The sequence below is a fragment of the Lathyrus oleraceus genome, chromosome 7, assembly GCF_024323335.1.
Source record: "Lathyrus oleraceus cultivar Zhongwan6 chromosome 7, CAAS_Psat_ZW6_1.0, whole genome shotgun sequence".
NCBI lineage: Eukaryota > Viridiplantae > Streptophyta > Magnoliopsida > Fabales > Fabaceae > Lathyrus > Lathyrus oleraceus.
Window position 1 is genome coordinate 275,171,721 of NC_066585.1, and position 7,386 is coordinate 275,179,106.

Here is a 7,386-nt window from a genome sequence, read left to right on the forward strand (position 1 = left end):
TGATGTGGTGTAGGAAGAAATGGATGGTAGGTATTTATAGGAAAAGTTTTTGGAATTGGGAAGAGGAGTGGGTAAGGGGAAAATAAATATGGATGAATGTGAGTGGAATGGAGTGAAGAGGTGAATGAATGGGGGAAATAAAAAGGCGGGGGAGGTAACGGTCATGTCCCCAACGGTCACCAACGTTCACCTGTTCTGAAGCTGTCACGCTCGTGATAAGGTGTGTTACGGGCGTCATGGGTTGCGTGGCGACCATGATGGCTTGTGTGACGCTCGTCACACCGGTGAGCTCGCAACGGTCACTGGCGCTCGTGACTGCTTACGTGGGTACTTAATAAATTTTGTTATTATTAATTTTTTTGTTTTGCTTATTATATTTGCTATTGTTATATATTTGAATTGTCATGTATGCTATTCTACTACACACCATAGTGTACATATATTTTCTAATAGGCCATGTAAGTAGCATACAGTAAATATCATTATTGATAATTGTAGATATTGCATAAATCAAAATAAAATTTAATTTAACCAATAATGCCAATAGCTTTAATAAAATAAACATAATGTAATATTTGAAAACAAAATAAAACATGCGAAAAATAAATCCTAAAGTTAAAAGCAATGTTAAACGAAACTATAAATTTCCTATGACTAAAACTAATTAACTCCAATTCTTCTAGCCACTTGTAGAATCTCTGGCCGGAGGGGCAAAGGAATTTACACGGTGTAGCAACTCGTGGAATTGATTTGTCATACTACTCATGTATCCCAGAAATTCATGTCCCATCTTAGTTAACTCTTCTCTGAGGGCATCTTGTTCTGACATCAAGGCTTGAATAACGGTGTTATAGTCAGTTCTGGGCATATGATGTCTAAGATCAGGTATTGCCGATTCTGCGGACGGGATAGGATGAGGTGGAGAGGCAACATCATGGTAACCAGTTGGTGTCTGTGGATCAGACTCAGCATAAGGAATCTGGTCGTCACAAATCTCATAATCTTGGATGGTTTCAACAGATCTAACAGGAGAAGGTATTCCATTCAGATTGTAGAGCCAATTATTTCGGTTATGGACACTGGTCATCGGGCTAGGCATGGTGAATAGGTAAAAAGCTTGGTTATTATTTAACAGTTCAAACTCTTCAGGTCCAAGGTTTCCTATAAACATAGTGTTGAAGAGGAAAAGTATATTCATAGGCTCAATACCACAAAAAGGGTTCAAGTCAAGCATGGGTTGGCGCAATCCAATAGCATTAGCAATCATAGTTATAAATCCTCCTATTTGGATCGGTGCACGGTCATCTTGAATAAGGAGGTCAAAACTCGCCAACATATAAGTGGCACCATTCACTGGACGGTTCTGGGAAGCACAAAATATTATGAAAAGTTCATCACGTGATACTGTGGTAATGTTTGATTTCTTCCCAAAAAGAGTGTGTGCTAGGATCTTGTGGAAATAACGAAAAGCCGGGTTATGTATGTTTCCAGAAAGAAACTCATGTTCCTCGGGGTCGTCATTTCCCGTTAAACTTCCCCAAAAATGCTCAAGCTCTCTATATTCAAAAAGGTCTTCTTGGCTCATGGTGAATGTATCAAAAGAAGTAGGGAACCCTAAAAGGTTATCAAATTCTTGAATGTTAAACTGATACTCCATATTGAACATCCTGAACTGAATGAAACCTCGGTTTATTCCTTTTCCATGGTTTGGTAAATAAATCAGGGAGCTAAGGAATTCTAGAGTTAGCCTCCGGTAAGTAACAAATTGTCTTCGAATAGGAGTGGTTTCCCACCCTATTTGACTCAGCAGATATAGGACGCTATCTCTTAGCCCAAGAACAGTCATTGCACCATCATCAACATAAAAACTTGGGTGCATCTCTCTCTCAGCTAGTTCTTCAAATTTTTGTCTCTGAGCTCTCCCTCGGAATTTGATACCCATGCGATCAATATGTCCCATCAGGTTAGTGTTAACTAAAGAAAAGAAAAACAAGAATTTAGTCAGGATTTGGCCAGATGCCGAAAGAAGAAAAGAAGAAAAGTTTTATAAAATAAAATAAATGAAGAATGAATACTGAATAAAATCAAAAGAATAATCAAAGAAAAAATAGTAAAAATTTGTGGGTTGTCTCCCACGAAGCGCTTTGTTTAATGTCGCAAGCTCGACATAAAACTATTAAAAGTTAATCTATAAATTTAGGAGACAATACGTCTAAGTGCAGGACTTACGAGTCTTCATTGTTTTCATCATAGTGATAATGTTTCAGACGCTGCCCGTTTACGATAAATGCTTCAATAGATTTTCCCTTAATTTCCACAGCCCCACTAGGAAAGACATTAGTGACTTGGAAAGGGCCTGACCATCTAGAGCGTAGTTTTCCTGGGAATAACTTAAGTCTAGAGTTAAACAATAGGACTACATCGCCTTGTTTGAAAGTTTTCCTTGATATGCGTTTATCATGCCATTTTTTCGTTATTTCTTTGTAGATTCTGGCATTTTCGTATGCGTCTTGTCTAAGTTCCTCTAATTCGTTTATATCAAGGATTCGCTTTTCACCGGCGGCCTTATACTTTAAATTTAATTTTTTAATAGCCCAATAGGCCTTATGTTCTAACTCCACTGGGAGGTGGCAAGATTTACCATAAATAAGCCTAAATGGGGCTGTTCCTACGGGAGTTTTGTAAGCGGTTCGATATGCCCATAAAGCTTCGGGTAATTTTGATGACCAGTCTTTCCTCGAGGTGGCGACTGTTTTTTCCAATATCTGTTTAATTTCTCTGTTAGACACTTCCACTTGTCCACTGGTTTGAGGATGGTAAGGTGTCGCTACTCGATGTTTTACACCATACTTAAACAATAGTTTTTCGAATATCCTATATATGAAATGCGATCCACCATCACTGACGACTATTCTTGGGACACCAAATCTTGGAAAGATTATATTCTTAAAGAGTCTAATTACTACTCGTGTATCGTTTGTTGGAGAAGCTAATCCATTTTGATATGTAGTCAACCGCTACGAGTATGTACTTGTTACCGAAAGAGGGTGGAAAAGGTCCCATGAAATCTATTCCCCACACGTCGAAAATTTCTACTTCCAAAATGCCTTTTTGTGGCATCTCGTCACGTCTAGATATGTTTCCTGTGTGTTGACACCTATCGCATTTCTTGACAGCGGCATGCACATCCTTCCATATGTTTGGCCAATAAAGACCGGCTTGTAGGATTTTAGAGCAGGTCTTGGATGTACTTGCGTGTCCACCATAAGGAGCGGGATGACAATGTTGGATTATACTTTCTATCTCTTCTTCAGGTATACAGCGACGAAAAATACCATCGGGGCCTCTTTTGAAAAGTAAAGGGTCGTCCCAGTAATAATGTTTTATGTCATGGAAGAATCGTTTCTTTTGTTGGTAGGATAAATCAAGTGGAACTACTCCGGCGGCTAAATAATTGACAAAATCAGCGTACCATGGTGTAACGCATATAGCCAAGGTGGTCTCTACTTGTTCATCAGCTCTATTTTCTTCCAAATTAGCTATAAGTTTATCGTACGAGAAATCATCATTGATCGATGTTCTTTCCGGTTCCAGGTTTTCAAGTCTAGAAAGGTGATCTGCTACTACGTTTTTAGTTCCTTTTTTATCTTTGATTTCCAAATCAAATTCTTGTAGCAACAAGATCCACCTTAGGAGTCTAGGTTTAGCGTCCTTTTTCGTTAAGAGGTACTTAATGGCAGCGTGATCAGTGTAAACGATTATTTTAGCTCCGACCAAGTAAGAATGAAATTTATCTAGTGCAAATACTACTGTTAAAACTTCTTTCTCGGTCGTGGCGTAATTCATTTGCGCTTCATCTAGAGTTCTACTCGCATAATATATGACGTGAAGTTTTTTATCCTTTCGTTGTCCTAAAACAGCGCCTACGGCGTAGTCACTTGCGTCACACATTATTTCGAAAGGTTCATTCCAATCCGGAGTCTGCATTATGGGCGCGGAGATCAATGCTTGTTTAAGTGTTTGAAATGCTTCTAAACATTTATTGTCGAAGGTGAATTCAGTGTCTTTCATTAATAATCCGGTTAAAGGTTTAGTTATTTTAGAGAAATCTTTAATGAATCGTCGGTAGAAACCGGCATGTCCTAGGAAGCTTCGTATTTCTCTTACAGTTTTCGGAGGTTGAAGGTTTTCGATTATTTCTATTTTGGCTTTGTCTACTTCAATTCCTCTATTTGATATGATGTGTCCTAAAACAATTCCTTCTTGTACCATAAAGTGACATTTTTCCCAATTAAGTACTAGGTTTACTTTTACACATCGTTCTAGAACTCTTTCTAGGTTTTCAAGACATTCTTCGAAACTTTGTCCGCATACGGAGAAGTCATCCATAAAGACTTCCATGATGTTTTCGAGAAAATCGGCGAATATTGCCATCATGCACCTTTGGAAGGTTGCAGGAGCATTGCACAAGCCAAACGGCATTCGTCGATAAGCGAAGGTACCAAAAGGACATGTGAACGTTGTCTTTTCTTGGTCATCAGGATGAATTGGTATTTGAAAGAAGCCTGAGTAACCGTCTAGATAACAGAAATGAGAATGCTTGGCTAGTCGTTCTAACATCTGGTCTATGAATGGTAAAGGAAAATGATCTTTTCGGGTTGCTTTGTTTAGTTTCGTATAGTCAATGCACATTCTCCATCCCGATTCGATTCGTTTGGTTATAGTTTCTCCTTTTTCATTTTCGATCACTGTTATACCTCCTTTCTTTGGTACTACGTGTACAGGACTAACCCATTTGCTATCAGATATAGGATATATGATACCTGCTTCTAATAATTTCGTTACTTCCTTCTTTACTACCTCACTTAGGATCGGGTTTAGTCTCCTCTGATGTTCCCTAGAAGTTTTACAGTCTTCTTCTAGCATGATGCGGTGCATACAAATAGAAGGACTTATCCCTTTAAGATCGGTGATGTTGTATCCTAGTGCGGTTGGATATTTTCTTAAAATATGTAGGAGTTTTTCGGTTTCGAGTTTTCCTAGGTCTGCATTTACTATCACTGGTCGTTCAAGTTCTAAGTCTAGGAATTCATATCTCAGATTTTTGGGAAGTGTTTTCAGGTCGAGGGTTGGTTTCTTGAGGCATTGTGTAGGATCCGATGTTATTGCTAAACATTGGTTAAGTATGTCTTCTACACGACAGTCAAACAAGTCGTCATTTTCTAATTATGTTTCTTTTATGCATTCATCGATGATATCCATGAAGTAACATGTGTCATCTATTGCATGTGCTTTCAAAATTTTGGAAAGAATGAACTCAATTTTTTCTTCTCCTACTTCGAAAGTGAGTCGTCCTCGTTTTACGTCTATGATGGCACCGACGGTTGCTAAGAATGGTCTTCCCAATATAATGGGGGTAACTTCATCTTCTCTTATGTCCATAATTATAAAATCGGTTGGGATGTAGAATTGACCTATACGCACGGGAACGTTTTCAAGAATTCCTACAGGATATCTAACGGAACGATCTGCTAATTGCACATACATTTTAGTTGGTCTTAATTCTCCCATTTCAAGTCTCTTGCATATGGACAAGGGCATAACACTGATACCGGCTCCTAAATCGCACAAAGCTTTGTCTATGACAAATTTTCCTATATGACAGGGTATAGAGAAACTACCAGGGTCTTTAAGTTTAGGAGGCATATTTTGGATTATCGCGCTGCACTCAGCAGTGAGTGTAACGGTTTCGCTATCTTCAAGTTTCCTTTTATTAGAAAGAATTTCTTTTAAAAACTTAGCATATGAGGGCATCTGTGTAATAGCTTCTGTAAAAGGAATTGTGACGTTTAATTGTTTCAGTAGGTCAACAAATTTTTTAGATTGGCCCGCGTCTTTGGTTTTAATTTGCCTTTGAGGGTAAGGGATAGGTGGTTTGTAAGGCGGTGGAGGTACATAAGGTTCTTTCTTTTCTACGGTTTCCTTATTACACTCTTCCTTTTCCTTAGGTTTACTTTCTTCCTCAGTTGACTTTTTAGAGTTTTGGTTTTCAATCCTTGGGTCAGATGGTCCTTCTACCTCTGTTCCACTTCTTAATATAATTGCATGAGCGTGGCTTTTCGGATTAGGTTGGGGTTGTCCAGGAAATGTACCAGTTGGGGCAGCAGTAGGCACTTGTTGTTGAGCTACTTGCGAGATTTGTGTTTCCAGCATTTTGTTATGGGTAGCCAGGGCATCTACTTTACTTGCTAGTTGTTTAATCTGTTCGTTAGTGTGTACATTCTGGTTTAAGAACTCTTTATTCGTTTGCTGTTGAGAAGCTATGAAGTTCTCCATCATGATTTCCAAATTGGATTTCCTAGGAATGTTATTGTTAGGTGTAGATGGGGTCGGCTTTTGATATCCAGGAGGTATAGCTGGGGCTTGACCTGGTGCGTATAAAGCATTATTACTCTTATATGAAAAATTAGGATGGTTCTTCCAGTTTGAGTTATAGGTATGCGAGTAGGGATTTCCTTGAGCATAGTTCACTTGCTCTGCTTGGATTCCTGTTAGGAGTTGACAATCTGTAGGAGTGTGACCTTGGATTCCACAGACTTCGCAATTTTGAGTTACGGCAACCACGGTGGCTGGAGGTGATACATTTAAACTTTCGATTTTCTGGGCAAGAGCATCCACTTTTGCATTAACATGATCAAGGCTACTTATCTCGTACATGCCCCCTTTTGTTTGAGGTTTTTCTACCATTGTTCGGTCGCTTCCCCACTGATAATGATTTTGGGCCATGCTCTCAATAAGTTGATAAGCATCGGTGTAAGGTTTATCCATAAGCGCACCATCGGCGGCGGCATCTATTGTTAACCTTGTGTTGTACAAAAGACCATTATAGAAGGTATGAATTACTAACCAGTCCTCTAAACTATGGTGTGGACAAAGTCTCATCATGTCTTTGTATCTTTCCCATGCTTCGAAAAGAGACTCGTTATCTTTCTGCTTAAATCCATTTATCTGAGCTCTTAACATAGTTGTTTTGCTTGGAGGAAAATATCAGGCAAGAAAGACTTTCTTCAACTCATTCCATGTGGTGACTGAGTTGGAAGGAAGAGACTGAAGCCATCTTCTAGCTTTGTCTCTTAACGAGAAAGGAAAGAGACAAAGTCGAATTGCCTCTGAAGTGACACCATTAGCTTTAACAGTATCAGCGTATTGGACAAATACGGATAAATGAAGGTTTGGATCCTCGGTAGGATTTCCAGAAAATTGGTTCTGTTGCACTGCCTGCAACAACGAAGGTTTAAGTTCGAAGTTGTTTGCTTCAATTGCGGGTGGAGCAATACTCGAATGCGGCTCATCTTGCGATGGAGCGGCGTAATCTCGAAGAGCACG

General features: G+C 39.1%; 1 non-coding gene across 1 annotated transcript; it reads left to right on the forward strand.

Moving 5' to 3' along the window:
• The first annotated feature begins 6,916 nt into the window (after nt 1-6,916).
• On the forward strand, nt 6,917-7,023 carry LOC127108544 (small nucleolar RNA R71). The gene has a single exon (XR_007796075.1). It is a non-coding gene; the product is annotated as a small nucleolar RNA R71 (small nucleolar RNA).
• Nucleotides 7,024-7,386: the final 363 nt, after the last annotated feature.